The sequence below is a fragment of the Amblyomma maculatum genome, chromosome 3 (assembly GCF_055883805.1).
Source record: "Amblyomma maculatum isolate TAMU_Amacu chromosome 3, ASM5588380v1, whole genome shotgun sequence".
NCBI classification, from domain to species: Eukaryota; Metazoa; Arthropoda; class Arachnida; order Ixodida; family Ixodidae; genus Amblyomma; species Amblyomma maculatum.
The window spans coordinates 146,961,359-146,979,733 of record NC_139346.1 but is presented as its reverse complement, the minus strand read 5'-3'; the positions used below and the strand labels follow the sequence as shown (position 1 = coordinate 146,979,733).

Below are 18,375 nucleotides of genomic sequence, written 5' to 3'. Positions count from 1 at the left end.
GTAATTATCAGAAATACCTATCTCATTAAAATGCTGCTCAAGAAAAATACCTTTGAGGGAACAGGAAATTTGCAAGAATGCATGAGGGAGGAGAGACCCTAAACTACCCTGCTAAATCTAGTCTAGGAATTTGGTACAACCTGTCGCAAGCAAAACTAGATGTTTGAAATCAAAATTTTGGAGCGTTTCGAAAATGCAAGCCAGCAGAACAGACGTCGTCTCACGTAGTTTTTCCTACACAGAAAAGTAGACAAGCTTGCGTTTTGCCTTATTAATAAAAAAATGCAATATAGTAACCTCCAGAATCGACAAAGGAATGCTACAATCATTATTTCGGTCTGCATTACTGACTTATCTGGAATCTTCGCTCTTGCAATAAATAAATTTGCCTCTTCGACCGTTTAATTCAGAGTCATTGTTCTCTTTATTTGTGTGCGAACTCGTCGCATGTATCTGTAATGCGCACATTAAAAAAAACATTGTTATGATATTTCTGGACCCGAAGTGAGCGTGATTTCAGCATCAAGATTTTGTGTTTGTTTTTCACACTAATGTTCTTGCTTTTTCCTTCTCCCCATATAACGGCGTGATATCATGAAATGAAATATAAAATAAAGAAACAGTAGGATAAAAAGTGAGCCCAGTATGCTTTGCATGGTTGGTCGTATGCATGCTGTTTTGTAGCTTGTCTCTGATTCACAAATAATTGTTATGATGAGAGGGGTCGTGGTAGCAATAAAATTGGCGCTTTCTTAAATATGCGTGAAAATGAGCATTAAGTATTTTCAAAACGCCCAGTATGCAGAGTGGTATTCGAATCAAACGGTAGCACTGCGATCAATATGTTCTTTTCTTTTGTGGCATTTCTTGCGCACGTAGACTATACCCACCTTTTTAGCTCGACGGACTCTGCTGGAAGGAAGCAAGCGCTATAGAACACACAAAAACGTTGTTATTTTTCGTCTAGCCATGGATGTCTCTTCTTACACGCTCGAGCCCTGTCGATAGTAATCGGACCCAGAGCCCTTAACTGCTACGAAGACGCGGCCATTCAAATCGCGCTAACCTTTGCAGAAATTGCCGTCATTTCGGTCTAAAAATTGAGCATGACCCTGCTGCCAACTTTAACAGTCCAAAATTGTTCATGTCGTCTCCACTTAATTGTTCGATTCTCTAATACCAGGGCTTATAACGCGGTAGAGAGAGCGATGTTCCCTTTTTTTTTCATATGTAGATATCAAAAGCAATCCTCGATTTCGTGTAAGAGGCAACTCAGCCATCTTTTAAAGGTTTATTGTTGTCTGTACTGTTTGAGTTTTATATTAATACTTTTTTTTCAAGAGAGGAAGACGTTCGACGTATGCCTTAGCGGCACACATCAATGTAAAAACACACATTGAAAGTCAGAACTTTTTTTATCAGGCTGTTCAAGGTAGCAGAATTTGAAAAGAGCCCTTCAGCAGTGAGCTGAAACCTTCCTATCGCAAATACTTTCTATGATATGTGCCACCGGTTTCCAGTGCGGGAAAAAATAAAGCAGGTACTAAGCCAAGAAAAGTGCAAGCTAGTACTTTTTTGCTACCTTTCTGAGGAAAGTGAGAACGACAAACCTTCCCTCACTAGCAACTGCTGAGTGGTCTCTAGTTTCGTAAGCACGGTTGACTCAGTGTTGAAAGACTCAAAGTCTGTCCAGTGTGTAATGGCTTTGTCGTATTTTCAGGGAGTTGACGTTACGTCACCCTTTCAACCCGCATTAAGGATTCGTATTATTTCTGCTGACCACATGGCGACTGGATTCCCTCCCTCATCGAAGCCAGTTATTTTGAAAAGGGCTATTAGAATGGTATCGTTTTGTAGTTTTTCGCAGACTAGGAATAAACGAGGGGCCTTCTTTTACTTGCGGCGGGTATAGTTTGTTTCTAAAGTTCTTTCGGGACCGGAGAACAATAATTCCGAATTCAGCTTAAGTGCTGTTTTTCTCCTCGGCCTTCGTGATTGCACTATTTTTTTCTGAGGAAATATATTCCGAGTGGACTTGGATGCACATTTTCATCTCTCTTTCATGCTGGTGGTCTCTGTATGTTGACGACCAAACTTAGCGGATGCATTCATCGAGAGAAAGAGCACATTAGATGTATTTCGGTATAGCAATGCGAGAGTTTTGGTTATGGATTGAGGAGGACAGTTCATTGCATGTCTTATTTCGTTTATTTCAAACAGTCACTGCGTGGGCGTGACATGTATTTAACCTAAGAGGATTGGCTCCGCCGAGTTCAGTATTTCCTTTGTTCATGCACGAACTTATTATTTTCCACATTTACACCTGCACAACAAGCATCACCACTCGCGAATGCAGGTTTCTTGCATGTTTCTTGAATGCAGGTTCCCTTTCCATCGCCGTTCCTCTCAACGAACACGTTGCATGACCGCTCGTCTATTTCAATTCATTACTACGGTTATACGACACATCTATGTATACCCGCCTAGGGTATGCTCTAGACTATCTTATTATACTTTACTATTTGCATCTTGAATAATACTATTTCCAAAGCGTTGGCATGACGTAACCAAATATCATTACTATTCTAAAGTATTTGCAGGTAAAACAAGCGGTCATTGTTATTGACAGAAAATACGAGATGCCGCAGAAGGTTTCGTAACTCTGAGCTTTTGAATCGTGATGAAGGTGAAGTCAACCTTCGGCAAGCATGCCAAGAGCTACCTGCATTTAAAAGACACAGATTAAAGAACGTCCTCTTCTGCAATTTGGAAGAAAACAAAATGTGATTTGCTGACTTTCTTTTCTTATTGTTCTCAGAAGGAAGCTCCTGAAACCAATCTTACAATGCGCAAAGATTTAAAAGGGGTAATTTTTTACTTCACGACTGAAAAGTATTGTTGAAAATTGCAGCAGCTAGCACAATTTGCATGTCTTGCCTTTCATGTGTGAAATCTTTTGTGTTTCATGCGATCATATATGTTATTTTCTGAGATATTTGTTAACCCGACATTTCAATCAGGGATACATGAAAGAGGGCTTTCATCATTTCTATACTTCCTTTGGCTGCATAACTCTTCGTGACGCTCATTATATCGGGCTTACGATGTCTGAAGTTGTTTCCAGGTTGCCTCAATAAGACATAAGCTTCTTGTCCGCTGAATGGTAGCGAAATTTCATTCGCTGAACTTGCATCTCCGCAGATGGTGTCCCATCTTTCAGAAGGATTACTTCTCAATATTAAAAACTTCTTCGGCTGTTTTGTCACAACCAAGTACTATGTTGAAAGCCGTGCCTGAGTTTCCTGCTCGGTGCTGATTCTTTACAAACCATATCAGCGGCATCTTAGTTAACGTTGCCGAGAAAGAGAATTTCAGTTGTAAACGATGTTGCTACATATTACATGAATGAAGAGCTTGCATATTTTTATTCGCGTTTCATCTTCATAGTACCTGTGAAGCTACATATTTTACAGCTGTAGATAGTGTTGTACTGCTGTTGCAAAGGATTGCCGTAGCATCTCTGCAGGAATCGAGCCTGGCGCACATAACATTTATCATTTATTTGTTTGAAAATACTGCAGACCATATATATATACATGGTCCGAGCAGGAGGGGCATCAGTCACAAGAACATAAGAAACCTGCAGAACAAGCTTATGGTTGTACAAACAACGCACATACAATTAAAAAATTCATAACGAGCGACACGCCATCAACGCAAGAACTCACGCGCCAACCCTTTGACAATGTCGCTAGCCGCGAAAATGTACAAGGGCAACGAATTCTACTTAGTGACAGTTCTAGAGAAAAAAATATAATAAAATGTAATTGTACTTGCACAAATTAGCGCCAAGGAGTGAGACTGTGTGTGTCTAGTCTTTCTAGTACAATGTGGCTTTATGCAAACCTCTTGTTAATCGCAACATAACGGTTTCCTCTGTAATAAGTTGCATTCCCATCGTATAGACCACTCATGAATAGCCTGTAGGTTTGCTTACAATATTGTATGGTTATTAAGGAATGCTACTTTTAGAAAACCATACAGTCATCCGCGAACAGTAAGATAGAAACGTCCCCATAAATGACATCAGGCAAATCATAGATATAAACTGAAAACAATAGCGGCCCCAGGGTAGTGCCTTAGCGTACACCAGAAGTAGCGGACAGCAGTTATGATGAGCAATTCATGATTTCAACAAAGTGCTGCCTATCTTTAAGGTAACCGCAAATCTACTGCAAGATAAATGGAGGGGGGGGAGGCCAACACCATCTAGTTTGTACAATAGCTATCTATGCGGAACTTCATCGAAGGCTTTAGAGATTTTTAAAAACAGCACATCCAGTAGACTATTGCTGTCAAGAACTTGTGCGAATTCATCAACAGTACAAGCAAGTTCGGTAGAAATACACATATGCTTCGTGAAACTGTGTTGATACTCAGGTTACGGCTTTCTAAGAATTCCCGAATGTAGGTGGAAATGGCATGCTCTAAGAGCTTACAGCACGTACTCATGTTTGAAATAGGGCGATAATGTGGTACAGACAAATGAGCACCTTTTTTTTGTAAATGGGAACCATATGTGATTTTCTCCAATCGTGTGGAATTTCACCTCTGGCTAGCGATAAGTTGAAAATATTTGTCGAGAACGGAGATATTTCTTCCGCGTACCGTCGCGAAAAATAATTTGGTACACAGTCGGGACCAGAAAGTTCTTTAGAATTGAATTTTAAGAGTACAGCTGTGAACCCTTCCCTAGAAGCCACGAGTTCATTTGTGCCTGCTGAATGGGTACTCTGAATGTTTTACTCTTCTGCAGCTGTGAATATACTTAAAAGTAAACGTTTAAATGTTCAGCGATCCTAGTAATAATGATGGGACAGAAACAACCTAATTAAAATATAAAATCGTCCGTTCTGCTTCTAACTAATCCTTAGTATTTTTTACATTGAAGGGGTGTCAAAAAAAAAGAGGAGTTGAACCAGTAGTGGCGTATAGTATAAAATGAGACTGGTCAGGCATGTATATAAGAAGGTTACTAGGGCAGACTTCCAGGCGAGGTCACATACACTAGATAACGATTTTGTTTCATTTTTTTTTCTCCGAAAACTAATACTGTAATAAAAATCTTTTTACAATTCTCAGCACATTGTTATGACATAATATTGACTTGTACAGGAAGATATTGGCGGCATAAATGTCTGCTTTGAGTTAATTCGTCATTTCCATCATTTCATGGACCCTACCCACGACTTACGTTTTTTTTTTGTGTGTTATAAAACGTTAATTTACGGTCATTTTCAGGTGACATATTTTATCGTTAAACATAATACTGTAGATATTTTTAAGCAGAAGGCAGAATTCATATGTTACGAACATAGTCAAGGCTGTTCAAAAACCAAATTACCCGCAACCGCAACAATGGAACAGAAAATTTTATTAATATATTCAGCATTGATTTCTCTGTGCCTCAATAACTGTTTTCATCAACACAAATTGATGGATCCGCGGCTACACAAGTATTGAAGAAATCCCCACCTGAAAGAGGTCTGGTTCTGCAATCTTCAGAAGCCACTCCAGATTGACCAACAAAGTATAGTCGACAGAAATTTGTCTAGCTAGCCGAAAAAAGCTCGATTTCCTTTTTAAATATTTTGAAACATTCGGCCGTGAGATCATGCATTGCACAGCGGCACGTCGTGTACGACGGCCTGAACTTACATGAGCTAACTTAAAAACCCGCTCAACTAGAAAAGATTTCGATTTCTTCAATGGCTTAAGCAAACATCACGTCATGTGAACATACGGTACTAATTGAAATGAACGCTTTCATTAAACGATACGAAGTTTTCAGCCTGCGCTAATGAAACACCTCGGCGTACACCTCGTCTCATACAGAAATCAGTTAGATCTCCTGGTGAGGTTGATAACTTAACCAAGTTCAACTAATGGCTCAAAGTGGTGCTCCGATTATGGCGAAGCTCTCCTTCCCTGAATTCAGATCGAATGAGTGAGGAAGTTTGTCAGAGAATTCTTAAAAGGCTATTCTTTCATTTATGCACACGAATCTAGGATTGGCACACGTGTTTAACGAAACTAAAGCCGGAATCAGACTTCTATGCCTAAAAAATAGAACAAATGGACACATTTTGAACAGCTTTGGGTTTCGCAGGTGCAAGCCGTATCGTCGAAATTTGTTTGATCAATCAAAAGTAAGGGGTACCCAAGCGAAACTGCTGAGATTAGTGAACTTAAACGTCTTTGGAGATGCATCGTGTGTGGTCCGAGGTATAGAAAAACTAGCAGCACAGAGCGGGCAATCCAACATCTATTGCAGACATGAAGAATAACATGCTCTATATTTACTGCCATTTCTTGGATTCCATGCTTCGGTAATGTGAAAGACGGATGGACAAAGAAGTCCTTCCTGGAAATTATTCATGAAAGTAGGTTAGTGCGGAGTTGCATTCTAGAATTTTATCGTTTATTTTCCAATAGAATACCGATTACTGCCGATGGATTCACGCATTCTAGGAATTTTTAAAAAATAATTTCTTAAGGGCTTAATACGGTGATAAATATTTGCACCAATTTTGTAATGAATCTCGCAATGCCTTGCCATAAACGCCATTACCAAAGATGCGTTCCAATCAAATCTGCCGTCAAGGCCGCATAAAAACTTGGGAGCATTCTGTATCTAGCAAAGTAAAATTGGACCTATAGGAGACGCCCTATATATCTAACCCAAGGCTTCTTATTACCAGCGCTCGAAACCTGCATTTCCACTGATTCTGTCCCATTTTCGAAGTGCTACTCTGTAAAATTACGACGTTTTCATTCCAGACATATTAGCTTGTAAATTTCACTACTACGAAGCTTTTTGAGAAAATGCCGTTTTCTGGTGCACATAATGATAAAAACAAGCGAAAAGAGTACGGCACATTGAAACGAAGTCCCGCATTGTATAAAATTATTTTTTTTATGACGTAATTCATATTCAATAGCAATATATACGAGAAAGTCGCAATAAAGTTGTCAACAGCCTAATTAGAAACCTGCTATCATTCCTACGCTTTTCATACTCTCAGGGACTATTGTCTTTCTATTAATGTGTTAACGTTAAGTGTCTATGTTTGAGGTTTGGCGTCCCCAAAATTTGTGCACACGATTTCGCCGTAACCGAACGAGTTACCAAAAACTAATGATTGTACTAGATAGAGGATGCAATAATGTCATGTGTGATATTGTAAGGGTAAAACTGAATAAATAGGTAATTAATTATAGCCAAAAAGACAAGCAGACGTCGAAATCGTCAGGGAGAGTAATGGCGACGCCCATATATGACATCACACTTCCGATCACGTGTGTGGTAGGGTCACGTGACGTGGGGCAAGGGTCATTAGACCAGAAGTGTGATGCAGCTGCATGTGTGTCACGTGACCGGAAGTTGGGCGTTTGAGAAAAAAAAAACAAATAAAGTTAGTAAAGTTGATTACACATTGTGTGAAGTGTCGTTTAATCGAAGCATAAAGAAAAGAAAACGTGCGCACCTTGCTACACAATGTCGTCAACGCCGCAGCTGCTATGATAATTTCTGCAGTGTGCAATTTCTACAAGGGGCGCGCGCGATATACCGTGTGCAGCAGAAACACTTACATTCTTCCATTTCTCCAGTGCAGATTCTGCAGTGCTCTCGTTATTTTTAGTGGTGTAGTAGCACTAAAAAAGAGGCTGAAGGAAAGGCGGAGTTTGGCACAATGTTGTGCGCTCTCGCAACCTGCCATGGTCAGTTCACTGAAAAGACACCTGCCATGGCTACAGGTGCAAGGTGAAGCGAGTAAACTCCTTGTCGCAGTGAAAGAGAGAGGAGGGAGAGACAGGAAGTGGCTGCAGCGGGAACAGCACTATCAAAAGTGGCTTTTTAAAGTTGACTGTGACCAATAATGGAATTATCCAGTAGAAATCAAAACGAAAAGAATGGCAGAGTGAAAATGAATAAGATCGACACTACGAAAACAAAAATCATTGAGAGTGACTCAGCACTGACGTTGCTCATTTGAGAAATAACATTGCAGGAAATAGATGCAGCGAAGAACGCAAAAATGAAGACCAGAGAATAACAGAGAAGCGAATAAAGCAATAACACTTCATGCTAGTTAACTGGCACCTCATAATCATAAATATTCGCGCCTGCAATAATTTCCTACTGCAATTCATAGGGGACGGCCAGACGTTAATATTTATAAGGAACTAATTTTATCAAAAGCCTTTTCTAGATTCTATGAGCTGAACAGTTTCTGCTCAAAGGCAAACAAAGATTTCCGCAAGAAAGCAGCATATCTTTATAGCTGAATACCGAAGAGGAAAAACATGCAACACGCTACCAGTCTGTTAAAAAAAAAAGCAAGAGGAGGACTCAATAAAGCTTTTAGTCGACACCTGAAGCCAAGGAAAAGCGCTAGGTATTTCACTACTGCCATTACTCAGTGTAAAATGTCTCAGGAGGCGTGACAGCTCAATTGTGAAAGGCGCTGTCCAAACTCTGCCAAGAGCCGCTGAGGCGGTGCTGTGGTTTGGGAGCCAATTTTGGAGGGAAGCATCAAGGTGACAGGTAGGCTTACAAAGGGTACAACGTAAGGTGTTGTCAACCGCTTTGCTAATCTCTTATTGTTACCTTACCTTTTCTTTTTAATCTGAGCTGACCTGATTGTATTATTCTCTCTTAAAAACAATATCGTCGCTTTAGAGCTTAGAGCAGGCTATCGCTGAAGAGACGCGGTTATTTGAGAACACGGTTTAGAGGACTGGATTGACCTAAAGATGAATTGTCTCCTTTTAGCTTGATATCCTATTATTTCTCTTTCTGGAAAAGTTTTCGTTAGAAAGTTGCCTTTTACACTTCCTTTGTTCTTTCCTTTCGATCAAATATTTCATCTATAACGGTTAATATGAATAAAAAAATGAAAGAAAGTAAGTCTAATTTGTTGTGTGCTTTATTTCTCGTCAATTTGTTTGGAATGCAATAGTTTTTTTTATATTTATTTCTTCTATATTGCGCACACCAGCTAGACCAAACTGTGCCTAAAGTTTTACTTTTACTGAGTCTGTGTGTATTTTCATACCTTTCTACTGCGGCATTTACGTCCCTTTTGATTTCTACCAGTAGTAGAAAAAAACAGTTTAGTTCTTCTGGGCATGGCTTTCATTGTAAGCGAGAGGAGGAGAGGCGCACTTCTATATAAGAAAATAAAAAGACATGATAATTACGCTAGGCAAGAAAGACAAATGAAGGAACTCAAGTTTGAATGTGTCGCCGAAAATATTAGTGCAAGCGCCGAGCAAATGTGCGCTGTTCCTGACGGATCAGTACAGTGTAAACGTTTGTAAAAAAGAATTTTATTAGAACAGTGTGTCAGCCAGCATTGGGTGAAATTTCTTCCTAGTAAAGCACATGCGATAATGGTGTCAGAGTCATCTTTATTCCGGCTTAGTCTGCGGTTTGAAGGCGAGGTAGTACGTGTATGTCTACGTACTAAGTAGAAGAGTCGCTGACTGATGTCTAGTAACTGGCGTTCTGCTTGATTAAGCGCTTTGAAAAACTATTAACTTGACCGAAATAACTCAAACAGCTTCATACTCACGACGAAACAGGCACACTTAGCCACGGATTAAAAATATATATGTCTAAGGGGAATATATATCCCTACCGCGTTATGCCACCCCTTCCACTACTGCAGTCCCCCTTGTTTGGCTACCTGCTATTCGTTGTGCACATTATCTATTTTCCTTTCATGTTATATAGTACCGCAATATTAACCCTTCCTAGCTTGCTTCAACCAATAATCACGCGTTCATGCTTACTTGAAGAAGCGGCTCACAATCCTGGCAACATAGACCAGCGAGGTGTTGTCGCCGTCATTGAGTTACCTGCTTTGCGGGGTAGCTTTTACGCTGCTTACGAACCAGACAAATCTTACTTTTTGAAATGTGAAACCACAGACGCCGACTGGCATCGCAACCCAGTTAAGCTAATCGAGGTTATGTTTGGGCTTTTTTTCACAAGGACACATTACCAAACTACGACGTGCCTGTATTGGCAGTCACGTCGCTTCCACCGCCTCTGTGTTGCTTTAGGGAAGGAATAGCAGCGTTTGGAAAGCCCAACTACTCCCTCTTTTAATGTACGGAACTGACCCTTGATATCCCCGCGGAACATAGTCACGTCTATATTCTGCAGTTTTTGTGTTTTCGTTGAGGGAAGGTCACGTCTTGATGGGTGTAGGGCCGTAACTCAAGAACTTTTTTTTTGTTACGCAAAGAAACAGCCGAGCAAGCAAGTAGAAACGCAAGCTTTATAGAACAAAAAAGGAGGAGCACCTCTTTCGAAATGTTACTGTGATCGGCGACATGTCTGCGAGTCAGGTTGTCCCACCTTTATTTTTCTGCTGATTCAAAATGACATTGCAACGCCGAGCCCCGTCTGTTAGATTCGAAAATCTGAACGTCATTCCACTCAGGTTTTATCGTCTTGTAATGTGACATTTCAGGGGATTTCTGTGTTAGGCCTAATAATTCTTACGGTTTTTTTTTATTGGAGAGACATACGTAGTTTTACTTATGGCGAAATTGAGACAGCCCAGTTTATTCGCCTGTGGCACCTGTCTCTCCTTTTCCAAAACAAGATAAATGGAACCTCGGCTGTTTAGGGTACAGCGACAGGGTGCTCTGGTGTTGGGTATTGGATAAGCCACTGTGTGTCTCCTCTCCACTTCTGACTGTTTTTATTCTCACTGTAGTACAGCTGTGGGTCTGGAGCATAACCTTGCTCTCCTATGGCCACTCGAGGTGATATGGGTGCTTTCAGGAAACACGTTCCAGCACTCTCACCCTCTGTTCAGTGAAACCGAAACCTGCTTCTTATGGCACACCGCACATTTTATGCTCTTTTATGCTCACAATATGAATGAGGTGTTTTCAGGACACTTCAGGCTGCAGAACAATTCGAGTGTACTGCCATACTTGACTTGCTTTGCAAAACAAACACTCTATTGTTCCTGTACTGGAAGAACTCTTGGCAGAGTAATGCAATTTTAATCTGGCATTGTTCCTCTCAGCTTAAAAACGCTAAAAAAAACGGTATACAGTGGACTATCGAGAACTTGACAATTTTTGTTTACATTGCAGGGAAGGGGCTTGTTTCTGCGATGATATTGCAAAGAACGAAGAAAGCATTTCCAGTAGACTCACCGGCATTCAATACTTACGCGTGGAGAGTGATACCAATTCATTTAATTATGCTCGTCCTCCTCCGCTCTATATAATCTCGAGTATATCACGACACATCATATTGATCCTAAAGTGTTTTTCCTTCGACTTTGATTTCGAGGAACTATCCATCAGGTATTAGGAATTCAGACAGCTGTGGCGAAATCTCCAGATAACCTTTCAGGGTTAGTGCTCTTGCTAATCTTGCATGAATATTAATAAGAGATAGCCAGGCTTTGGCTGGCTGACGTCGACGCCTAAAATGTGTAAAGACATTCGGTGTTTAGAGGAAAGCCTGGTCATAAAAAAAAAAACATTTTCTAAAAGCATTGTGGCCTGTATGCTCAGGCATTTTACACTAAAGGCGCCTTTTTGTCATATTAATGTGGTTTTCCTAGCTAAGCGTTATCTACAATATATGTGACAGGTTTATTTCTAATGGTCGTTGTAAAAGCCTAACAAGTTTACTGCTATATGGAAGCCTGGTAATAAAAAAAAAGCATGATTTTCTCAAGGCATTGTGTCCTGTATGCTCACGCATTTCACAATGGGCGTCTTCTGTCATATGGATGCGGTTTTCTAAACTAAGCGTTATCTACAATATACATCAGTTCAGTTCAGTTCAGTTGTTCAGTCGTGTCCGACTCTTCGTGACCCTATGGACCATATCACGCCATGCTTTCCGGTCTCTCACTATCTTCCTAACATCACATAACTTCATCTGCAGCGCCTCGAGGTTGCCATCTAATCATCGCGTTCGCTGCCTACCCCTTCTCCGACGACCCTCAACCTTTCCCAACATCAAATCTTTCTCTACCAACTCCTCTCTCCTCATCAGATGACCAAAGCAGCTGAGCTATAACTTTACAATTTGACCCTCCAATGAGCAGTCAGGGTTTATGGTCGACAATATCGACTGATTTGATCTTCTGGCAGTACAAGGAACTCTCAAGAGTCTCCGCCAGCACCACAATTCAAACGCGTCAATTCTTCGGCGGTTAGCCTTCTTCACAGTACAACTCTCGCATCCATACATCACAAATGGAAAGACCATATCACGAGTTATACGGATCTTACGGATCTTGGTTGGCAGACTAATGTCTCTGCTCTTTACTAGGTGGTCAAGGCTAACCATGGCTCTTTTTCTCAGAAGCAGGCGTCTCCTAATTTCATGGCTGCAGTCTCCTTCCGGGCTAATCTTGAAGCCCAAGAAGAGAAAAACTGTCACACATTCCACTTCTTGTCGCTTGATGCTCCCGGACTTGATAGGAAAAGACGCCATGATCTTTGTCTTTTTAATGTTTAGTTTAAGCCCAAAGTTCTCGCTCTCTTCTTGTACACGCATCAGAAGTCTCTTGAGTTCCACTTCACTTTCTGCCATTAAAGTGGTATCATCCGCATATCTAAGGTTGTTGATAATCTTTCCAGCAATCTTCACTCCAGCTGAAGACTCGTTCAGACCGGCCTTCCTCATGATGCACTCTGCATATAGGTTAAATAAGCAGGGCGACAGTATGCAGCCTTGTCTCACTCCTTTCTCAATCGGAAACCAATCAGTAAGACCATGCCGAATTCTGACTATGGCCTCTTGCCCTTCATACAGGTTCCTGAGGAGACAGATGAGGGGAATTGGAACTCCCATCTCTTGTAGAGCTTGCCACAATCTGCTGTGATCTACGCAGTCGAACGCTTTCGCATAATCAATAAAGCAGAAGTAGATGGGTTTCATGAACTCTCTTGCTTTTTCCATGATCCAGCGAAGGTTGGAAATCTGGTCTCTAGTTCCTCTGCCCTTGCGAAACCCAGCTTGCACGTCCGGAAGCTCCCGATCCACATACTGCTGCAGCCTACCTTGGAGGATTTTCAACATCACCTTGCTAGCATGAGAAATAAGCGCGATCGTGCGGTAGTTGGAACAATCTTTGGCACTGCCTTTCTTTGGAATGGGGATGTAAACTGACCTCCTCCAATCCTGTGGCCACTGCAGGGTTGTCCAAATCTTCTGACATAATGTATGCAGAATGTTAACAGCGTCATGGTTGAGGTTTTGAAGCACCTCAGCTAGAATGCCATCAATTCCCCTAGCTTTGTTCTTAGCAAGGCTGGCTAAGGCCCATTCAACTTCACTCTTCAGGATGCCTGGCTCGAGATCAGTGATCACAACCGTTTTATGTTGGGTTTGCACATTCGGGTCCTTCTTGTACAGTTCTTCTGTGTATTCCTGCCACCTCTTCTTTATCTCTGCGGCTTCAGTGAGGTCCTTGCCTCGTTTGTCCTTTATCACGCCCAGCTTAGCACAGAAGCTTCATTTGATATCTTCGATTGTCTTATACAGAGCGCTTGTGTTCCTTAATTGGCTGTTGTCCTCAACTGCTTGGCACTGTATGTTCAGGAAGGCATTCTTATCTCTCCTTGCTATTTTCTGAAAATCCGCATTAAGAACCTTATATCTTTCTCTTTCCCCCATAACTTTTGTCATCTTCCTTTCCTCAGCTATTTGCAAAGCCTCTTCAGATAATCAGTTTGCTTTCTTGCATTTCTTTTGCTTTGGAACTACCTTAGTAGCAACTTCTTGTATTATATCACGAACATCAGTCCACATCTCTTCGGGCTGTCTGTCTTCTAGATCTAATTCTTGAAATCGATTCCTCACTTCCACAGCATCAGTTCAGTTCAGTTCAGGCGTTCAGTCGTGTCCGACTCTTCGTGACCCTATGGACCATGTGACGCCACGCTTTCCGGTCTCTCACTATCTTCTTAACATCACATAGCTTCATCTGCAATGCCTCGAGAATGCCATCTAACCATCGCGTTCGCTGCCTACCCCTTCTCCGGCGACCCTCAACCTTTCCCACCATCAAATCTTTCTCCAGCGACTCCTCTCTTCCCATCAGATGACCAAAGTAGCTGAGCTTTAACTTTAGAATTTGACCCTCCAATGAGCAGTCAGGGTTTATGGTCGACAATATCGACTGATTTGATCTTCTGGCAGTCCAAGGAACTCTTAAGAGTCTTCGCCAGCACCACAATTCAAACGCGTCAATTCTTCGGCGGTCAGCCTTTTTCACAGTCCAACTCTCGCATCCATACATCACAACTGGAAAGACCATAGCACGGGTTATACGGATCTTGGTTGGCAGACTATTGTCTCTGCTCTTTACTAGGCAGTCAAGGCTAACCACTGCTCTCGTTCCCAGAAGCAGGCGTCTCTGGGAAAGCATATTCTGGTGGAATTTGATCCAGATCATACCTGAAAGTCTTTTCAGTTTTCTGCGTTTTTCTCAATCGAACCGCCCCTCGTTATACCTCAATGGCAGTGAAATCGAGTACGTGGACACATTCAAATCATTAGGTGCAACGTTTAGCAGTACGATGACATGGGATGCCCATGTTATTAATATTGTGTTAACGCTTTCTAGAATTGTCGGAATTACTTCACGTAACAGGCATATTCTACCTATCAAAACTAAAATTACTTTATATTATGCATTTTTTTATTCGCACCTTAGCTATTGCCTCCTTGTCTGGGGCCATACAACGGTATCCAATGTCATTAAACTGCAAACATTACAAAAGAAAATGCTTCGCGCAATTGTCAACGGGACGTATGATTCGCCTACTAGACACATTTACCTACATTATAATATTGTACCTTTCAACAAATTATTTGACTACAGATTTGCATGTCTCTATAAATCAACGATAAACAAGGGTGATTCATTTTTTTCTGAAATTGTTCCTATTCCATGTCGCCACTCATCATACGACATCAGACTGCAGAGTAGGTTTGCATTACCAAAGCGCAGAACTAACTATGAGTTTTGTATGTTAAGATTTATTGTGCCAAAGTTCCTAAATACCCCTTTGAGTGACCAAGTGAATACTATGTCTTTTTCTTCCATTCGTAAAAGCTTTATTCAGCAATCTATGCTACAGTGATGCCAATTGTGTTTGAACGTACTGTGCCACTCTGTGCTATAGCCTCACGGTCTTCTGCGTCTATTATTGCTGCCAGTTATGAGATATGTTCTGTCAACCTTGTCCTGTAGATGCACTTGTATTCATTTTTTTTTACCAGTGGTTGTTTTTGCCTTGTGCCTACTGCTGACTTGTAGGGGTGGTGAGGCCCGTCAAGCGGGGCATAATTCACTGCTTTTTTCTCACCACCCCCAGTTTTCACGTACAAACTGAAATAAAGATTGATTGATTGATTGATTGATTGATTGATTGATTGATTGATTGAATGAATTTGGCAACAAGAAGCTTATGATCGGTGCCACACTCGGCCCCAGGCCTTGTTTTTACTGCTTGTATAGTGCTTCTTCATCTCTTCCGGCAAAGAATATAATCGATCTGATTCCTGTACGGACCGTCCGGTGACGTCCATGTGTACAGGCGCCGCTTGTGCTGTTGAAAAAGAGCATTCGCTATGGTCAGGTTGTCTTCTTGACAAAACTCTGCTAGCCTCTGCCCAGTTTCATTTGGCTCACCAAGACCGAACTTGCCTGTAATTCTGGATATTTCTTCACTCCCCACCTTAGCATTCCAGTCTCCTATGAGAAAAAGGACATCTGATGATAGAGTGCGGTCTAAAAGGCATTGCGGGCCAACATAAGATCTCTCAACGTCAGCTTCTTCAGCGGTAGTGGTTGGTGCATAGACTTGGATAACTGTTATGTTGAAAGGAGGACCTTGGATCCGAAGTGAAATCATTCGGTCGTTCTTGGGGTTGTACCCTAGCACTGCTTTGCCCATTCTTCTGCTTACTATGAGAGCGACCCCATTCCTTCTCCTGGATTCGTTCCCACAACAAAAGACATAATGGTCGCCGGAATTAAATTCTTCCATTCCTGTCCACTTGAGCTCGCTGTTACCCAAGATATCAATGTTCAATCTGTCCATTTCTCGCTTGACGACATCCAGTTTGCCTTGCGTCAAAGATCTTACATTCCATGTTGCTATGTGATATAACAATACATGTCAATACAATATACATGGCAGGTTTATTTTTTAGTTGTCGGTGGAAAGGCTTCCACATTGTCTGTTAAGTGGTGCAAGAAACTCTGACTATATCAATTATCTATGTTTAGAATAAGCCACAAAAAAATGGTATTGCATTCTACTTTCTTTTAACAGTAACATTGTGCAGTTTGTGAGAAAACAACTCTTTCCGACCCCTTTTTCGGCCTTAGTAGTTTTCTCCCTACTAGGAATATTGTTGATGGAGGCCTGGCTTTTCGTTATGGAGAATATTATTTATATTATGTATATGACGTTTTACATGTTCTAAAATAAATATTGTTGAGAGGGCGCAAAAAATATAACATTCGTGGCCTATTATTCTTTAATATGATATTTTATTCAGTTGATCGTACTCGTTTGAACACAGCGATTTGTATTTCGCAGTTTTGTATTGGTTTGCAGTGAGCTGTGAAGCATATTTTTGGCAAGTTTGGTTTGAGAACTGGTTACATTAGTTGTGGAATGTGGAATATCTAAAAGGTTTCTAACCTGGAGCGCTCGGCGAAGCAGGACAGGAAGCTAGGCTAAAGAACGCGTAAAATGGGACGAAATTCGACGGCTAAAGTCGGCTGCTCAAATCAAATTTTTGCCGCAAATTTTCAGTGAGAAGATTTGATAAAACTGACTGCTTCGAAACATATGAGTATTTAGTGGATGTTTTTCTTTCCAGATATAATAAAAAGTGAGTACCCGAACAATTTGTCCGAAACTGGATACAGAAAACTGTGTTAGCGGAATCAAGTTCACTGTAATATAATCTGTAAACTGCTTAGCACTCGTTTAGCGTCCAAAAAATGTGTGCGTTTGTTCAATTGTGCCAGTGTCTGAGTGCTTGTGTGCATACATAACTGGAAGAGCAATGTTGCAGAAGTGATTCAATCAAATCGATGACGACCATTCTTTTTGGCAGGCAGCAAATGCAATTGAAGTCGGAACTAATCAAATTTTTGTCTGCCGTCAGGGAGCTCCGCATATATTGCTTCATACGCGACGCTACTTGGTGAACTTTCTGTTTAGTGTTGTAACCGACTGTCGATTTAAAATACGCTAAAAAAGAGACGAGCTGTCGTAATGTGGCAAGAAACTTTTTCTTAGCAATAGCGGCGATTGACGCTTTACAAAGTAGGGGTATTTCGTCGTTGTTGTGGTTGACCAAGTGGTAAGAATAATTGGTATGTCATGATTAGCCGTGCCAGGAGGGACGACATCACAAGGAGAGTGAAGATGACCTTCCTTGTTTCCAAAATGTGCTGGCCAATGTAAGAAGTGTGCGAGCGCTAAACCGATCATGCTAGGTGAGAGTACCATCAAGTATTCTTATGCAAAGGTGTTTCATAAAAGCCGCCAGGATTCTATTGTTTAGGCTCGGATGTTAGATTCAAAGGGAACCAGATTAACACGCGTGAATGAAATTTGCTATTTATTCAAAACCACAAATCGGAAAAGCACGAAAGAAAACTAACCGACGCTCATCTTGCGCATTAACACGAATAGGTTTTGTTATGTTATCCAGTGTGAAGTTCAACGTCCGAAAAAGAATCATTTTATAAAATGCGTGGTAGAAGAGGGCCCCGGATTAATTTTGATCACCCGAAACACTGAGGCCATACCACGCAAAGGAGCTTCTGTGTTTTGCCTCCTTACAAACGCGGCCATCGCCATCGGTTTGTATGAACGTTACATACACATTGTTTTCGAGTTTTTATTATCACACTGAAGCATGTCTGCTATAGCAGGTAACGTTTGATTTTCACACAGTTATTTATTTTGACCTTTGAATGAAGTTATTTTTCGTTTAAGCAATGTTTATTATTTTTCAGTTTCAATGTTTCGTTTTTGACCAATTCTAATGTCCACCTTTTTTTTTTGAACTTCTTAAAGCACAATTCAATATTATTTTTTTTTCTTGAGTGCATTAAAGTCAATTTACCACTACACCCCTAACCCTAACTTCTATTCAGATTTTCTCCACCTTTCAGTGTTTTTGTATTACGCTACTCCTCCGCCCTATATATCAAAGCTCTTTCGCGAAACGTCTTGCGAAATTCAGATGTCTACAATTTGGGTCATTTAGGCAACACCCTCGATCAC

General features: G+C 41.0%; 1 protein-coding gene across 1 annotated transcript in view; it reads left to right on the top strand.

Moving 5' to 3' along the window:
- LOC146196341 (calcium/calmodulin-dependent protein kinase kinase 1) overlaps window positions 1-18,375 on the top strand; it is a 154,384-nt gene that overhangs the window by 58,417 nt on the left and 77,592 nt on the right. The window lies entirely within an intron of this gene.